Here is a 17,714-nt window from a genome sequence, read left to right as displayed (position 1 = left end):
AATACTTGGGTAATCTGCTGCTGCTTTTCCCAGACACATAAGCAGGGAAATGGATTGGAAGTGGAGCAGCCAGGACTTGAACCAGTACCCATATGGGATGCCAGCATCACAGGAGGCAGCTTTTACCTGCTATGCAACAATGTCGGTTCCTCCTTTACCTTTTTTATCTAGAGATGCTTAGACAGTATAGTATGATGTTAAGCTATAGCACCTTATAAGAGCTAAACATTTATTAGAATGCATAGGTTTGATCCTGATGCTACCACTTACTAACTTGATGATCCTGAGAACTATTTAACATCTCTTTGCTTCAGATACCGCATCTGTAAAAATGAGGATACTAAGAACCACTTCACACGCACACACACACACACACGTATATACTTGAGAGACAGAAATAAAACACTCCCATCTGCCAGTTCACTCCCCAAATGCCCAAAACAGTTAGATGGTTAGGGCTGGGCCAGGCCGTAGCCAGGAGCTAGAAACTCAATCCAGGTCTCCTACATGGGCAATAGGAACCCAGGTACTTGACATACCATCTGCTGCCTCCCATGGTGTATATTACCAAGAAACTGGAATCTGGAGCTTGGAGCACAGCCAGGACTTGAACCCAGGGCCCTGATACAGGATGCAGGCATCTTAGCTAAACCAAACTCCCACTTCCCAGAATTATAATACTTAGAACGGTATCTAGCACACAGCAAATACTGAACAAATACTATTACTATTCCTTCTATTTTAAAATGTCTAATGACATTCATCTAAGCACCTTAAGATGGGGCAAGAAAGAGGCCTTCTCATAATGTGGTAAGAAGTTTACCTTAGTTTGAGTTTACGAAACAAATAACATACACTATTTACCTCAAACAACAAGTAATTGTTCCCCACAGTTCTGGAAAGCCCAAAATTAAGGCCCAGCAGATTCAGTGTTTGGGGAGGAGCCCTTTTCTTAGTTTACAGAAAACCACCTTTTCACTGTATCTTCACATGGCCAAGAGGATCACCTCTAATATGTCTTTTTTTTTTAAAAAAAAAAAAAAGAAAAATTGATTTATTTATTTGAAAGGCAGAGTTATGGTGGGGGCAGAGAAACAGAAATCTTCCATTCTCTGGTTTACTCCCCAAATGGCCAGCAAGAAGCCAGGAGCTTCATCTGGGTCTCCGACATAGGTAGCAGGGCCTAAGTACTTGGATCATCTTCCATTGCTTTCCCACATGCATTAGCAGAAAACTGGGTCAGAAATACAGAGTCAGGACTTGAACCGATACCCATAAAAGATGCTGGCATCACAGGCAGCCGCTTTAACTTGCTGTGCCACAATGCCAGCCCCTCATGTCTCTTCTTACAGGGATATTCATTCTATTCAGGAGGGCTCCACCTTCACAACCTAATTAGCTCCCAAAGACTTCATCTCCAAATACTATCATGCTGAGGAACTGTGTAAGACAGGTACTGTCAGTCTACAGTAAAACTTACATACCCAGTAAGTCTTCAGTAAATGCTGATATAAGTGAGTACCAATCTGTACGTCTAACCTCACTCCTCTCCCCAAGCCTCAAGCTGCCTGAGCTACATTTCAACTATCTCACATACCCACATAGATTCTCACCAGCACTTTAAACTCTACTTATTCAACATGGAATTCATCAGCTTTTCTTACTAACCAGCTCTTCTTCCTTTTGACCTCCCCATTCTATGAACTGCACATTTCCAGTAACTCAGAAAGCAAATTTTCTTTTTAATCTCTCCTTCTCCCTAACCATTCTACATCTGAAACAGCTGCCAGATTACATCAGGTATCACACATCTCTCTAGCTATCTCCATTTTCAATGTTAACATTTAAATAATGTATTTAGAGTATTTCATAATGTGTCAGAAAAACTTTGTATAGAATATCTAGTTTGATCCCTAGAGCTTGGGAGTTTATACTCTAAAATTCACAGAAAAAGAAGTGAGACTTGAACTCATCCTAACCTGTTATCTAATAAATGAGCTTAGGTATTTTGAATTCAGGCTCTACCTTTTCTATATAAATTCTCAAAGCGTCAATGATTCCAGTATTCTCTGTCATTAATCCATAGACTGACAACCTCATCCTTTTTTTGTTCTCTCAAATAATTTGGGGACTTTTCTGCCTTTGCCTTTATTCATGATATTTCTCCCACTTCAAATGCTATTATTACAACCACTGACTCAAAATCTTATCCATTCATCGAAGTTCAACTCTGACTCTCCTCTTTCTTTAAAAAAAAAAAACTGCTAAAAAATCATACTAAAGATTTACTTATTTTTACTTGAAAAAGTTACAAAGAGAGAAGAGACAAAGATTTTCCATCTACTGGTTCACTCTCCAAATGGCCACAATGGTCGAGGGCTGGGCCTGGCTAAAGACGGGAGCTTCTTCTGGGTCTCCCATGTGGGTGCAGGGGCCCAATGACTTGGATCATCCTCCGCTGCTTTCCCAAGTGCATCAGCAGGGAATTGGAACAGAAGTGAAGCAGCTGGGACTGAACCAGTGACCATATGGGATGCCAGCACTGCAGATGGCGGCTTAAACCATTGCACCACAGTGCCAGCCCCTTCAGTCTGATTTTGTATCTTCCTTCCTGTGAACCTCCAAGGACACTTTGCCTCTACTAATGTTTTGTAGTCCCTTCTCATTTTGCTTTCATTAAAAAGTCATTTGTGTGACATTGTACCTTTCTCTCTATCCCATGAAGCTATAAATCTCTTGAATACAATGGATATAACTTTTTTATCTCCTTCAGTTTGTTATATATAATATTAAACATAATATACAGTCAATATTTGCCAAACCATTGAAAAATCCTAGGAAAACCACTGACAAGGTATATGGATATACAAACTAAAAGGTAAATAAATTAAAATCACTTCTTACTTCCGTAACGTAACATATCAAGACTGGTGTGATGGCTTACGAGGTAAAGCTACCATCTCCAACACCAGCATCCCATATAAGCATCACTTCCTGTCCCGGCAGCTCCACTTCAGATCCAGCCCCCTGTTAATGATCTGGGAAAAGCAGTGAAAGATGGCCCAAGTGTCTGGGCCCCTGCACTCACATGGGAGACCCAGATGAAGCTCCTGGCTCCATCCTGTTCTAGCCATGGCAGTTGCAGCCATTTGGGGAGTGAACCAATGGATGGAAGATCTCTCTTTCCCTTTCTCCCCACCCTCCCTTACTCTGACTTTGAAATAAATAAATCTTAAATACACACACACACACACACACCCCTACTAATAGAACAAAGTATGGAGCAGCCGGGACATAAACCAGCGCCTATATAGGATGCTGGAGGCAGCTTTTACCCACTATGCCACAGCACCAGCCCCAATACACTATTTTTAACCAAGTTCACATTTCATCCAGATTTACTAAGTTTCTATCTAGTGTCCTTTACTTGTTCCAAGACCCTACTGATCACACACCATTACATTTAATCGCATCTCCTCAAGCTCCTCTTAGCTGTGACAGGTTCTCAGACTTTGTTATAGTCTCTTCAACTTGTTATTCATGACCCTGACAGTTCTGAGAAAAAATATTGGCCAGGTATTTTGTCAAATGCTTCTTCAATGGGATTTCTCTGACTTCTCATGACTACACTGGGTTCAGGGGCTGTTGGGAGAAAAGATAACAAAGGCAAAGCGCCATTCTTATGATGTCATATCACGGGTACATTCTGTTAACATGGCTTATCATTGTTATGTTAACCCTGACCTATGTCAAGTCTCTCCACTGTACAGTTGCTCTTTTTTCTCCTTTTCCATACTGTACTCTTTGGAAGGAAGTCACTACACACAGACCACACTTAAGAACTAGGGAGTTACTGCCTCCTTAAGGTGAATAATTACTGCCTCCTTAGGGTGAATAGCTACATAAATTATTTGGAATGTTTCTGTGTAAGAAATTCGCCTATCCTTTATTCATATCAGTGTGGAGTCATAAATATTTGTCTTGTATTTTCTAGCTAAAATCCCTTTTTTTTTCCTCAAATTGTTCCAGCTTTGGCCACTGGGAGCTCTTTCAGATGGTTCCCGTGCTCCTCTAACATATTCCCACTACTGGGGAGAGAGGGAGTGCACTTTCATACTAATACTAGAAAATGCTTTGGGCCCATCTACCACATTCCTTGTTCCGGTCCTAGAGTCAGTCATTTCTCCAAGAAGCCCTAGGAATTACCAGATTTACATCTATAGACCCCTACACTTTTCAAATATAAACAGTTAAGTCAATGAACTCTTCAGCTCCCAAGGGCTTCCCCCAACTACAAAGCTCCATGAGGTCAAGAATCTAGTTGTGATCTCCACTACATCTCCAAAGTCTAGAAAACAGTGCACAGAATAAGTATTCAATAAATACTATAAACATTGATGTCTTAAAATTCTAAGGCTCCAGCATTGTAGCTAAATGGGTTAAGCCACAGTCTGCAATGCTAGCATCCCATATGAGCATAGTTCAAGTCCCCACTGCTCCACTTTCAATCTAGATCCCTGATAATGCACCTACAAAGAAGATGGAAACTGGCCCAAGTACCTGGGCCCCTGCCACTCATATGGGAGACCTGGATGGAGTTCCAGGTTCCTGGCTTCGGCCTGGCCTAGCTCCTGTCATTGTGACCATGTAAAGAGTGAATCAGCAGTTGGAAGATCACTCCCCCCTCCTTTAACTCTGTCTTTCAAATAAATAAATAAATCTAAGGAAAAAAATTTCTAATGTTCCAGAAGAGGGTTCAGGATTGAGTCACACAGAACTCCCCATTTCAATGGAATTTGCCTAGATCTGTCATGTTTAGATTCTATTCAAACATCACTGTCTAATTCACTGTATTGTTTTACAGTAAACAAAGACTTCCTTTTTCCACTGCTCCTCCCTCTTATCCCAATGCAGGCCAAAAGTTTAAGCATTCCCCAGTAAAATTTCTAGTGAAAAAAATATGCAATCACATTTCCCAGATGCTTTCTGCAATGGCATATTGCCATTTACATCATCCTTGTCTGAGCTCTATTTAAATGACCACTTTAGCTTGCTATGGAGAGTTTAAATCCAAGGCATAGTGCCAAATCCTTATCAACATTAGCAGAAGAAAAATTATGGACAATGAAAAGTACCAAAAGCCTATTGATACCATTATGTCCCAAAAAAACTCAGTGAATAGGCATGTAAAATAATATCTGAAATCTATCATTGTTTTTAAATAAATCTACAATATGTAGAAAGGGAAAAATTAAGTTCAACACAAACTGTCTTATCTGTGGTTTGACAACCTGAACATGTTTCCATAGCCCACCCAAGTATATGCAAAAATAAGCAAAAATTATAAAAAGATGGCTCTCCTAAACAACTGAATATCTACAATATTCACCACATAATGTACGATTTTTTTAAAGTTATGCAAGAAAAAAGAAAGCTACAATGAGCAACTCACAACTAACTGGAAGTTAAGTCAGGAAAGCCTATAAAAATTTTTTTAAGATTTATTTATTTATTTGAGAGGTAGAGTTATGGACATACAGAGGCAGAGACAGAGAGAAAGGTCTTCCATCCACTAGTTCACTCCCCAACTGGATGCAAGGACCGGAGCTGAGCCAAACCCAACCCAGGAGCTTCCTCCAGGTCTCCCACATGGGTTCAGGGGTCCAAGCACTTGGGCTACCTTCCACTGTTTTCCCAGGCCATTAGCAGAGAGCTGGATCAAAGGAGTGGCAGCTAGGATATGAACTGGCGCCCATATGGGATGCCAGCGCTGCAGGTGGAGGCCTAGCCCACTATGCAACAGTGCCTGACCCAGTAAATCCTACAAATTACATCCTACTTTAACCTTAAAAGGATATCAAAATGCTATAAATTATACTACCTTAATAAAATATATCTATGGCTACAGAGTAAATCAAAGCCACAGAAAACAAGTGATCTTGACCCCACTGTCCACAGCTGACAGAATAATGAGCAGCCACCAGCAGTATCAGCTAGATTCTCTCTCCTGACAAATAAGCACTAAGAGTCAGAGCCACCACAGAGAAAGAAACTTAGCACTAGAAAGAGAGGGCTCTAAATAGCTCTGGGGAACCAATGGATCAACAGTCTCAGTTCCAGAGGCATTCCAGTTCTTCGATCCTGTCTCTCCTAAAGCCAGGCTGCACTTTCTCCCCTTTGGATACCAAAACTGCAATAATTCAATAATTCATCTCAATTATTCATCTTTACATATAAGTTAATTTGAGGGGTTGTGTTCCTGTTACTTGCAACCAAAAATGTCTTTATTATGATAACAGTAGGGGCTAGTGTTGTAGCACAGTGGGTAAAACTGCCACCTGCAACACCAGCATCCTTTATTGGCACCGGTTGGTGTTCCAGCTGCTCTGTTTCCAACCCAGATCCCTGACAATTGCTTGGGAAAAGCCACAGAAGATGGCCCAAGTGTTTGGATCCCTGCCATACATGTGGGAGATCCAGATGAAGCTCCTGACTTCGGCCTGTTTTAACTCTGGCCTTGCAGCTATGTGGGGAATGAACCAGCAGATGGAAAATATTTCTGTGTCTCTCTCCCTCTCCCTAACTTTTTTTTTTAAGATCTGTTTTATTTATTTGAAAGAAAGAGTTACAGAGAGAGAGGTAGAGACAGAGAGAGAGGTATTCCATCCGCTGGTTCACTTCCCAGATGGCCGCCACGGCTGGAGCTGCGCTAATCCAAAGCCAGGAGCTTCTTCCGGGTCTCCTACGTGGATGCAGGAGCCCAAAGACTTGGACCATCTTCTACTGCTATCCTAGGCCGTAGCAGAGAGCTGAATCGGAAGAGGAACAGCCAGGACTAGAACTGGCACCCATATGGGATGCTGGTGCTTCAGGCCATAGCTTTAACCCACTGTACCACAGCGTCAGCCCCTGTAACTCTTTCAAATACATAAAAAAATTAAAAAAAAAAAAAGTGATCTTCAATTCTTACCCAAAACATTGTATATAGGCCAGAAAACACAATTAACCGAAAGAACAAATATGTTAAACCCCCAAATGATTAACATTTTATAAGACAAAACGTTTTCACATGTGAGTTCTAATCTTAAATAACAAATATTTTTGTTCAAAATACTACCAGGCAGATAAGAACACATGAACATATGCTTATAATACAAAAATCTGTATTCAATAGAGGTTTTATTCAATAATGATAACAAATTACCAATAGTGTAGATTATAGGCCCACATACTTGTATGTTGAACTGTTATTTGTTAGATTATTTATTTATTTTTTGACAGGCAGAGTGGACAGTGAGAGAGAGACAGACAAAGAGAAAGGTCTTCCTTTACCGTTGGTTCACCCTCCAATGGCCACTGCGGCTGGTGTGCTGCGGCCAGCTCACCGCGCTGATCCGAAGGCAGGAGCCAGGTGCTTCTCCTGGTCTCCCATGCTGATGCAGGACCCAAGCACTTGGGCCATCCTCCACTGCACTCCTGGGCCACAGCAGAGAGCTGGCCTGGAAGAGGGGCAACCGGGACAGAATCCGGTGCCCGGACCAGGACTAGAACCCGGGGTGCCGGCGCCGCAGGCAGAGGATTAGCCTATTGAGCCACGGTGCTGGCCTAGATTTTTTTTTTTTTTTTAAGATTTATTTATTTATTTGAAAGGCAGAGTTACAGACAGGCAGAGGCAGAGGCAGAGAAAGAATCTTCCAGCCGCTGCTTCACTCCCCAGATGGCTGCAACGGCCGGTGCTTCATCTATCTGAAGCCAGGAGCTTCTTCCAGGTCGCCCATGCGGGTGCAGGAGCCCAAGGACTTCGGCCATCTTCCACTGCTTTCCCAGGCCATAGCAGAGAGCTGGATTGGAAGTGGAGCAGCCAGGACTCAAACAGGCGCCCATATGGGATGCAGGTGCTGCAGACCCGGGCTTTAACCTACTGCACCACAGTGCCAGCCCTTATTTGTTAGATTAGATCTACTCCTCAAATGGTGGGTTCTCAAACTTCAGCATGCATCTAATCTCCTGGAGAGCTTATTAAAACACACCGTAGGACCCTGCCTCCAGTTTTCAATCTGTGTAGGTTTGGGGTGGCTTTCTAGGTGATGCTGACACTGCTGGCCTCTGTACTACTTAAAATAATGGATCTTAACTTTTAGGGGAATGAGATGGTAACGCCAAAAGGCCCCACTGAAAATCTGACGTAAACTATGCACTTATACACACACACACACTTTAAAGGGTTAACAGACACTAAAAATTTCATTTACATACCCTTCTAAGTGATTCTAGATTAAGAACCTCACTGAGTGTAACAAGGTCATAGATATCCATGTTTTACAAATATACTTTTGAACTTTATGTAAAGGTTATTTCACACATTCACCTTGATTTTTTTAAAAAAGCACAGGCTTGGGGCCAGCACCATGGCACAGTGGGTAAAGCCACAGCCTTGCAGCACCAGCATCCCATATGGATGTTGGTTCGAGTCCTGGCTGCCCCACTTCTGATCCAGTTCCTTGATAATGAGCCTAAAGCAGCAGAGGATGGCCCAAGTGCTTGGGCCCCTGTACCCACGTGGGAGACCAGGAAGAAGTTCCTGGCTCCTGAGTTCGGCCTAGGCAAGCCTGGGTCATTGCAACCATTTGGGGAGTGAACCAGTGGATGGAGGATCTCTCTATCTCTTGTTTTTTCTCTGAAACTTTCTGCATTCCAATAAACACAAAAATAAATCTCTTAAAAATAAATAAATAAAAAGCATTGGCTTTTTCAAATTACTAATTACATAAAAATTTCCTATCTGAAAACAATGTCATTGTCATGAAAGACAAAATTCTATCTATAAAAGATAAAATCTACATATAGAAATAATTAAACACTCAGCACATTAAACTACCACATGAACAATATGCAAGTATCCCACTAAAAATCTTTTAAGATTTTTATTTATTTGACAGGTAGAGCTACAGTAAGAGAGACAGAGAAAGAGGTCTTCCATCCACTGGTTCACTCCCCAAATGGCTGCAACAGCTGGAGCTGGGCCAAGCTGAAGCCAGGAGCCAGGAGTTTCTTCTGGGTCTCTCATGCAGGTGCAGGGGCCCAAACATTTGGGCCATCTTCTACTGCTTTCTCAGACCATCAGAAGACAGCTGGATCAAAAGAGGAGCAGCCAGAACATGAACCGGTGCCAATATGGGATGCTGGCACTGCAGGCAGAGGATTAACCCACTAGGCCACAGCACCGTACCCTAAAAATCTTTCTATACCAAAGGTATCTTCTCCACTCAAACCCAAATCCACCCTATCTGGACCCAGTTTGAGAAACTCACTCTCTGAAAGTTCTCTGGGCCACCGGGAAATCCAGAAGCAAAAGCACTTTTATATATGTTGTAACATTCAGATCACTTATCTTGTAAGGGCAAAATATTAGAGGTCTTTGTTTCAACAGTGTAGTATGTTTTTGTATCCTCAAGAGCACATATCATAGTGACTTAAATGTGACAGGCACTATAATACAAGCTGCCAAAAAAGAAAAAAGAAAAAAGCCTTTACTGTTTCTAAATCTTTTTCCATACTTGTAAAATCCCAGAAAATGCCTTATTTTTAGAAAGGTATTTTTTCATGGAAAGGAAATTAAAGGAAGTTATTTTAAGGCATCTAATTTTGATATGGTTAGAAAATGGATATATTCAACTTTTCCATTTTTTAAGTGTAAAACCATATATTTTATATTTTAATTAGCACATCTCATGAAAATTTTGAAGATGAACAGTACCATCATCACCACCTTTATTATTTTCAATTACTTAAAATGGTTTCCTTTTAGAAGCCAGCGCTGTGGCATAGCGGGTAAAGCTGCCACCTGCAGTGTCAGTGCCTGTTCAAGTCCAGGCTGCTCTACTTCCAACCTAGCTCTCTGCTATGACCTGGGAAAGCAGCAGAGGATGGCCCAAGTCTTTGGACCCCTGCACCTGCATGGGAGACTTCTAAGAAACCCCTGGCTCCTGGTTTCCGATCAGTGCAGCTGTCACGGCCATGAACCAGTGGATAGAAGTTCTGTTTCTCTATCTCTACCTCTGCCTCTCTGTAACTCTGCCTTTAAAATAAAATAAATTTTTTAAAAATAAAATAAAATGGTTTTCCTTTTAAAAATTAGGAAAAATTTTTTCAGGTTTTATTTTCTGAAAATGGCCACAATAACACTTGTTTATCCATGTCTTTTCCAAGCCCTGCTGCTACTCACCTATTAAAATGGAAAGTCTATGGGGGCGCCTGCAGGCGGAGGATTAGCCTATTGCGCCATGGCGCAGGCACACTGGGATCTAGTCCTGGTTGGGGCACCGGATTCTGTCCCAGTTGCCCCTCTTCCAGGCCAGCTCTCTGCTGTGGCCCGGGAGTGCAGTGGAGGATGGCCCATGCGCATGGGAGACCAGGAGAAGCACCTGGCTCCTGGCTTAGGATCAGCGCGATGCGCTGGCTGCAGCGGCCATTGGAGGGTGAACCAACGGTAAAGGAAGACCTTTCTCTTTGTCTGTCTCTCTCTCACTGTCCACTCTGCCTGTCAAAAATAAATAAATAGCTTTTCAGTCGGGCGCTGAGTGGCTGTTCGGACATGTCTGGTGGCTCTGCGGACTATAACAGAGAACATGGCGACCCAGAGGGAATGGACCCCGATGGTGTCATCGAGAGCAACTGGAATGAGATTGTTGATAATTTGATGATATGAATTCAAAGGAGTCTCTTCTTCAGGGCATCTAATGCTTACGGGTTTGAGAAGCCTTCAGCTATTCAGCAAAGAGCTATTATTTCTTGCATTAAAGGGTATGATGTGATTGCTCAAGCTCAGTCAGGTACTGGCAAGACAGCCACATTTGCTATTTCCATCCTGCAACAGTTGGAGATTGAGTTCAAGGAGACCCAAGCACTAGTATTGGCCCCCACCAGAAAACTGGCTCAACAGATCCAAAAGGTATTTCTGGCACTTGGAGACTATATGGGAGCAACCTGTCATGCCTGCATTGATGGAAGAAATGTTAGGAATGAAATGCAAAAATTGCAGGCAGAAGCACCACATATCGTTGTTGGTACACCAGGGAGAGTATTTGGAGAAGATACCTTTCTCCAAAATGGATCAAAATGTTCATTTTGGATGAAGAAGATGAAATGTTGAGCCGAGGGCTTAAGGATCAAATCTACGAGATCTTTCAAAAACTAAATACCAGTATTCAGGTTGTGTTGCTTTCTGCCACGATGCCAACTGATGTGTTAGAAGTGACCAAAAAATTCATGAGAGATCCAATTCGAATTCTGGTTAAGAAGAATTGACCCTTGAAGGAATCAAACAGTTCTATATTAACGTTGAAAGAGAGGAATGGAAGTTGGATACACTTTGTGACTGACCATTACACAGGCTGTTATTTTTCTCAATACAAGGCGCAAAGTGGACTGGCTCACTGAGAAAATGCATGCCAGGGACTTCACAGTTTCTGCTCTGCATGGTGACATGGACCAGAAGGAAAGAGATGTCATCATGAGAGAATTCCGATCAGGATCAAGTCGTGTTCTGATCACTACTGACTAGTTGGCTCGTGGGATTGATGTACAACAAGTGTCTTTGGTTATAAACTACGATCTACCTACCAATCGTGAAAACTATATTCACAGAATTGGCAGAGGGGGTCGATTTGGGAGGAAAGGTGTGGCTATAAACTTTGTTACTGAAGACGACAAGAGGATTCTTCGTGACATTGAGACGTTCTACAATACTACAGTGGAGGAAATGCCCATGAATGTGGCTGACCTTATTTAATTCCTGGGATGAGATAGTTTGAATGCAGTGCTCGCTGTTGCTGAATAGGCGATCACAACGTGCACTGTGCTTCTTTCTTTGGGAATATTTGAATCTTGTCTCAATGCTCATAACGGATCAGAAATACAGATTTTGATAGCAAAGCAACATTAGTCGTGAGCTCTTGTGAGGAAAGCCATTGGCTTATTCCTCTTTAGAGTTAGACTGCTGGGGTGGGTATAAAAGATGGGGTCTGTAAAATCTTTCTTTCTTAGACATTTATTTCCTAGTTCTGTAGAAATGGTTGTATTAGATGTTCTCTATCATTTAATAATATACTTGTGGACTAGAAGGTATAAGTGCTGTATAAAATCAGCCAATTATGTTAAACTAGCATATCTGCCTTTATTGTGTTTGTCATTAGCCTGAATAAAGGCCTTTAAAATTGATTTTTTTTAAGAAAGCATTTGAATGCAAAAAAATAAATAAATAAACAAACAAACAAACAAAGAAAGTCTATGGGGCCAGCGCTGTGCTGCAGCGGGTTAAAGCCCTGGCCTGAAGCACCGGCATCCCATATGGACACCAGTTCTAGTCCCAGCTGCTCCTCTTCTGATCCAGCTCTCTGCTATGACCTGGGATAGCAGTGCAAGATGGCCCAAGTCCTTGGGCCCCTGCACCTGCGTGAGAGACCACAAACAAAATATATGTTGTTTCAAGCCATCAAGTTTGGGATGGCTGTTCAGACATTCATAAATAATCAGAATACCATAAACTGATACTTTTCCCTACCTGACCACTTTTCAATGTTTATAGTTACAGAACTACACCCAAATCTCTCCTAACATCCACATTCTCATATCTAACCTCTGATAAACTCTGACCTGACCACCTAGCTATCTGATAGCAATACAGATCTGACTAGGTAATGTAATCTTAACTCAGATATATCACATACAAAATGTGGACAGTAAGCTGTTTAATTTCATACCATACACATTCTATAAACAATCTCCAGCCAGTTCTGTGTCTATAACAAACCCAAATATCACCAATCAAAAACATCCAAAGATTCAGCTTTTCTAAAATGAAACAAAGATAGTCCATGATCTTTTGGCTAAGAAGACTCACCCCATTTCTCCATTCCTGACAGCCTGCTTATACTCTGCTGGATCAGGTTCTAGGCCTTTTCATTTAGTATGTAATCTCTGCTCTCTAATAAGAGGTTTCACAGACATCATATGATTGGGCCATTCAAGGAAGCCAAAAGACCTCTCTCACTTGAGAACCTACTGAATCCTGGTTTCATCACGTGTTTGGCACCTTCTAACGGTGATTCAGCTGATTTCATCTCTCTTCTCACTTATCTTTTCTGTCTCACAAGTTTCTATTTATTATGGTTCAGATCCAACTGATTTCTTGTGGACAGACATGGAGAAGAAATCTAGTCTCCTCCTTGAGCAACATAAAAAGAGTGGATGTATTATTTTAATATTCTGTTCTTACTCCACCTAAGTCTTATCTAAGAGATTCCATAGAAAACACACTGTTTGGGGCAATTCAAGAACTGATGGTACCAAACTACCAGGTCTATTCCAACTGTCTAGGTACTTTATGTATACATTTGTCTGTCAAACAGTGAAAAAATCTTTTTGCTGTTTGTTGTGAGATCTGCCAATTCAAAGAATCAAGTCCTGTTTGGATTCCTGAGTCTTATTATTCATTAAAGCCCAGAATCATGTATATGCCTAATACTATAATTATAATAATTATAATAATATAGTATTATTATACCAAGGACAGTTTATATAATTTGTAATTGCACTGGTCACTTTGGGGGATTCACAACTTCAACCAAGGCTTATATCCCCACATGCTTACACTAGTACACCAAGATACCTAATGCCTCAGTAACTCAAAACTAACTTCCTTGAAGGATTCCCTGGCAAAAGCTAAAAAGACATCTCCTTCTCTGTCCCTAACTTCCTACCTTAAAAGTTCAGCCTTATGGGTACCAGTCGTGTTCAGGCTGCTTCTCTTCTGATCCAGCTGTTTTGGCCTGGGAAAGCAGTAGAAGATGGCCCAGGTCCTTGGGCCCCTGCATTCACATGGAACACCCAGAAGAAGCTCCTGGCTTCAGACTGGCCCAGCTACAGCAGTTGTTGCCATTTGGGGAGTGAGCCGCCACTTGAGGAGTGAGCCAGTGATGGAAGAGCTCTCTCTATATATTTATTTATTTATTTAAGTAAATAAAATCCTAAAAATAAAAAAACTGGAGCCTTTATCACATCTTCCAGTGTTCTAACATTCGAACTCTTCAGATGAAGACCCCACACTTCTCTCCCAACTTCTTTATCATCATGGAATTCCTTAATATCTTTCTGCCTGGGGCCAGTGCTGTGGTTTAGTAGGTTAAGCCTCCACCTGCTGTGCCAACATCCCATATATGCACCAGCTCAAGTCCTGGCTGCTCCACCTCTGATCCAGCTCCCTGCTAATGGCCTGGGAAAGCAATGGAAGACAGCCCGAGTGCTTGGACCCCTGCACCCACGTGGGGAGACCTGGAAGGAAGCTACTGGCTCCTGGCTTTGGATCAGCCCAGCTCCGGCAATTGTGACCATTTGGGAAGTGAACCAGTGATGGAAGACCTCTCTGTCTCTCCTCCCTCTCTGTAACTCTGCCTCTCAAATAAATACATGAATCTTTTTAAAAAAAAATCTTCCTACCTTAGATATTATGGCCCTATATTCTCTGATGCAGAGTGCCTACACAGTAAGGGACAGACAACTCCCCCCAAAAAAAGTAAAGGCTTAGGTCCAGGAAAAGAGACAGAGAAAGCTTACAAAGACAATAGCCCTTAGGTTTAGAAGACTGATCTGAGAATCACAAAAGAGGAAAAATACATGGAAGGGGTTATTTAGTATTTTAAACAAGTGTCAAGGCAAGAAACATAAAACATGTGTTTCAATTACATAGTTAGAACCCAAAAATGCTCTCAATATGAAGACTGGCTATAAAACTGATCACAGTGAATGGGGTAGTTTTATTAGAGGACAACAAATGACAAATTAGTCACTTGAAGTGACTGGAGGGAGTCTGCCTGTGCCTCTGGAGTGATTAAGTATGAAGTTAATGCAGATTAAGTGGTTCACAAAAACTCTAGGTTTTGTTTGTTTATAAAAGAATTCCAGGGGCCGGTGCTGTGGTGGCGCTGTGGTGCAGCGGGTTAAAGCCCCAGTCTGTGGCACCGGCATCTCATGTGGGCGCCAGTTTAAGTTCTGGCTGCTCCACTTCCGATCCAGCTCTCTGCTGTGGCCTGGCAAAGCAGCAGAAGATGGCCCAAGTCCTTGGGCCCCTGCATCCGTATGGGAGACCAGGAAGACACTCCTGGTTCCTAGCTTCGGATCAGCTCAGCTCTGGCCGTTGCAGCCATTTGGGGAGTGAACCAGAAGAATGGAAGACCTCTCTCTTTCTCTGGCTCTACCTCTCTAACTCTGTCTTTCAAATAAGTAAAATAAATCTTTAAAATAAAGAATTCCACATGGGTGCAGGGGCCCAAGCACTTGGGTGATCCTTCACTGCTTTTGTATGATTGGGGAGAACTTAAAAATACATGCCTGAAGGTTACTTTCACACACTCTACTAGTTCTAGGGTGTCCCTGTAAAGCAACTATTAGTTGCTATCAGTCAAGTGAAGTAGTGAGGTTAACAAAGTTAAAAGTCTGGGCCGGCGCCGTGGCTTAACAGGCTAATCCTCCACCTTGCGGCGCCGGCACCCCGGGTTCTAGTTCCGGTCGGGGCGCCGGATTCTATCCCGGTTGCCCCTCTTCCAGGCCAGCTCTCTGCTATGGCCCAGGAAGGCAGTGGAGGATGGCCCAAGTCCTTGGGCCCTGCACCCGCATGGGAGACCAGGAGAAGCACCTGGCTCCTGGCTTCGGATCAGCACGATGCGCTGGCCGCAGCGGCCATTGGAGGGTGAACCAGCAGCAAAAAGGAAGACCTTTCTCTCTGTCTCTCTCACTATCCACTCTGCCTGTCAAAAAAATAAATAAATAAAATAAAATAAAAGTTAAAAGTCTGATAAGTTTTATTATTACAGCACCAGCATCCTTACCAGGAGTAGCTTCATAACAGCACCAAAGACTGAAATAGTGTATAAACAAAAGGTGAAAAGACAGATGAAAATGAGAATAGACTATTCTTTTCCAAAAGTACAACCTGAGGAGTGATCATTGTGCTGCAGCAAGTTAAGCCACCACTTGGAACTCCTGAATCCCATATTGCAGTGCCAGCTCAAATCCTGACTATTTCGCTTCTGATCCAGCTGCCTGCTAATGCATCCTAGGACCCTACCACATGGGAGACCTGGGTGGAGTTCCTGGTTCCTGGCTTTGGCCTGGCCTGGCCCTGGGAGTTGCAATCATTTAGGGGGCGACTCAAGGAATGGAAGATCAACTGATCAATTGATCTGTCATCTATCTATCTCGCCCCTCCTGTGTCTCTCTACCTTTCAGTTAAATGAAATAATGTTTTTTTAAAAAAGCCACACCTGAAAAGAGGAAATGCATAAGTTATATGAAATGGGTTAAAGAAGAGCTTTTGAAAGTAAAAGTCGTGTGGATATTTAAATTCTGGAGGGAAATCAGGGAGAGGTACTTGAAAGGACAAAATTCCACCGCCAAAATAGGGGAACTAACTTATCTTGAAATCACAAGGAGCACACTAATGCATTTCTGAAGATCAGTCCAGCACCTATGATCTCTTTCTGAATACAAAATGCACTTAGACTACTTTCCTCTCAAAAAGCCAGAAACTTGACAACATCCTGAATTTTACCTCTTCCCATTTTTCACATTCTCTGGATTGGACGTAAGATGTATTTGAACAATAACACTCATTGAGGGTCTGCTACTTCTCATGCACTGTGCTAATTAAGCACTTTACGTGATTAGCTCATTAAATTCTCAAGATTGGTAACTTCATTCCCACTCTACAAATGGAAATTAAAGATTAAAGAGGATCAGTAAATAAGGATACCTAGTAAAGTCACACTTCACTATCATACATTGCTTCTCATCAGCTATTAACTACTCATTACTTTCATGTTACTCTAAGCCTCTCTTTTTAAATCGTGGGTGGGGCGGGGAGCAGACAGCACTGTGTTCTAGTGGGCTAAAGCCACTGTCTCCAATGCAGGCATCCCACATGGATGCTGGTTTATTTCCCAGATGCTCCTCTTCCAATCCAGTTCCCTACTAATGGCCTGGGAAAAGCAGCAGAAGATGGCCCAAGTGTCTGGGCCACTGCCACCTATTTGGAAAACCTGGAAAAAGCTCCTGGCTTTAGCCTTGCCCAGCCCTGGCCTTTGTGGCCACCAGGGATCGAACCAGTGGATGGAAGACCAAAATCTCTAGCTCTTTCAAATAAATAATCTGTAAATAAATGAGGGGGGAAGTGAAGCATTTAACCTCCAGAAGTTTTGACTGTTAGCACATTATTCACAAATTTCTCTACTGGCTATGATGCCTGAAGCCAGACTGACCAAAGAATCCTGTATAAACCACACCACATGGTTAATAACAATTCCCCAATACTCCTAACATCAACTCTCCAGGGAATGTGTGCTAATGAAATAAAATAAATCTCAAACTGACTTATATTCAGGCAACTGTGGGAAACAGACATGCACAGAAAACACACACACCCACACCCACACACACCCACACCTTGTAATTCAAACACATACTCAGGGGGCCAGTGCTATGGAAGGTAAAGCCACCATCCACAGTGTCAGCAACCCATATGGGCACCAGTTTAAGTCCTGGCTGCTCCACTTCTAAACCAGCTCTCTGCTGTGGCTTAAGAAGGCAGTGGAGGATGGCCCAGGTCCTTGGGCCCCTGGCGCCCCGTGGGAGACCCCGAGGGGAGCTCCTGGCTCTTAGCT

General features: G+C 42.5%; 1 protein-coding gene and 1 pseudogene across 2 annotated transcripts in view; one reads left to right on the top strand and one right to left on the bottom strand.

Annotated features, from left to right (window-relative positions):
* Positions 1 to 17,714, bottom strand: part of SMURF2 (SMAD specific E3 ubiquitin protein ligase 2) — a 137,833-nt gene that overhangs the window by 89,558 nt on the left and 30,561 nt on the right. The gene's annotated exons all lie outside the window — the stretch shown is intronic.
* Positions 10,577 to 12,183, top strand: LOC133776827 (eukaryotic initiation factor 4A-II-like; annotated as a pseudogene).

Source organism: Lepus europaeus, chromosome 18 (genome assembly GCF_033115175.1).
Source record: "Lepus europaeus isolate LE1 chromosome 18, mLepTim1.pri, whole genome shotgun sequence".
Lineage (NCBI taxonomy): Eukaryota > Metazoa > Chordata > Mammalia > Lagomorpha > Leporidae > Lepus > Lepus europaeus.
Note: the sequence above shows the minus strand (reverse complement) of the source record. Positions and strands in the feature narration are given on the sequence as shown.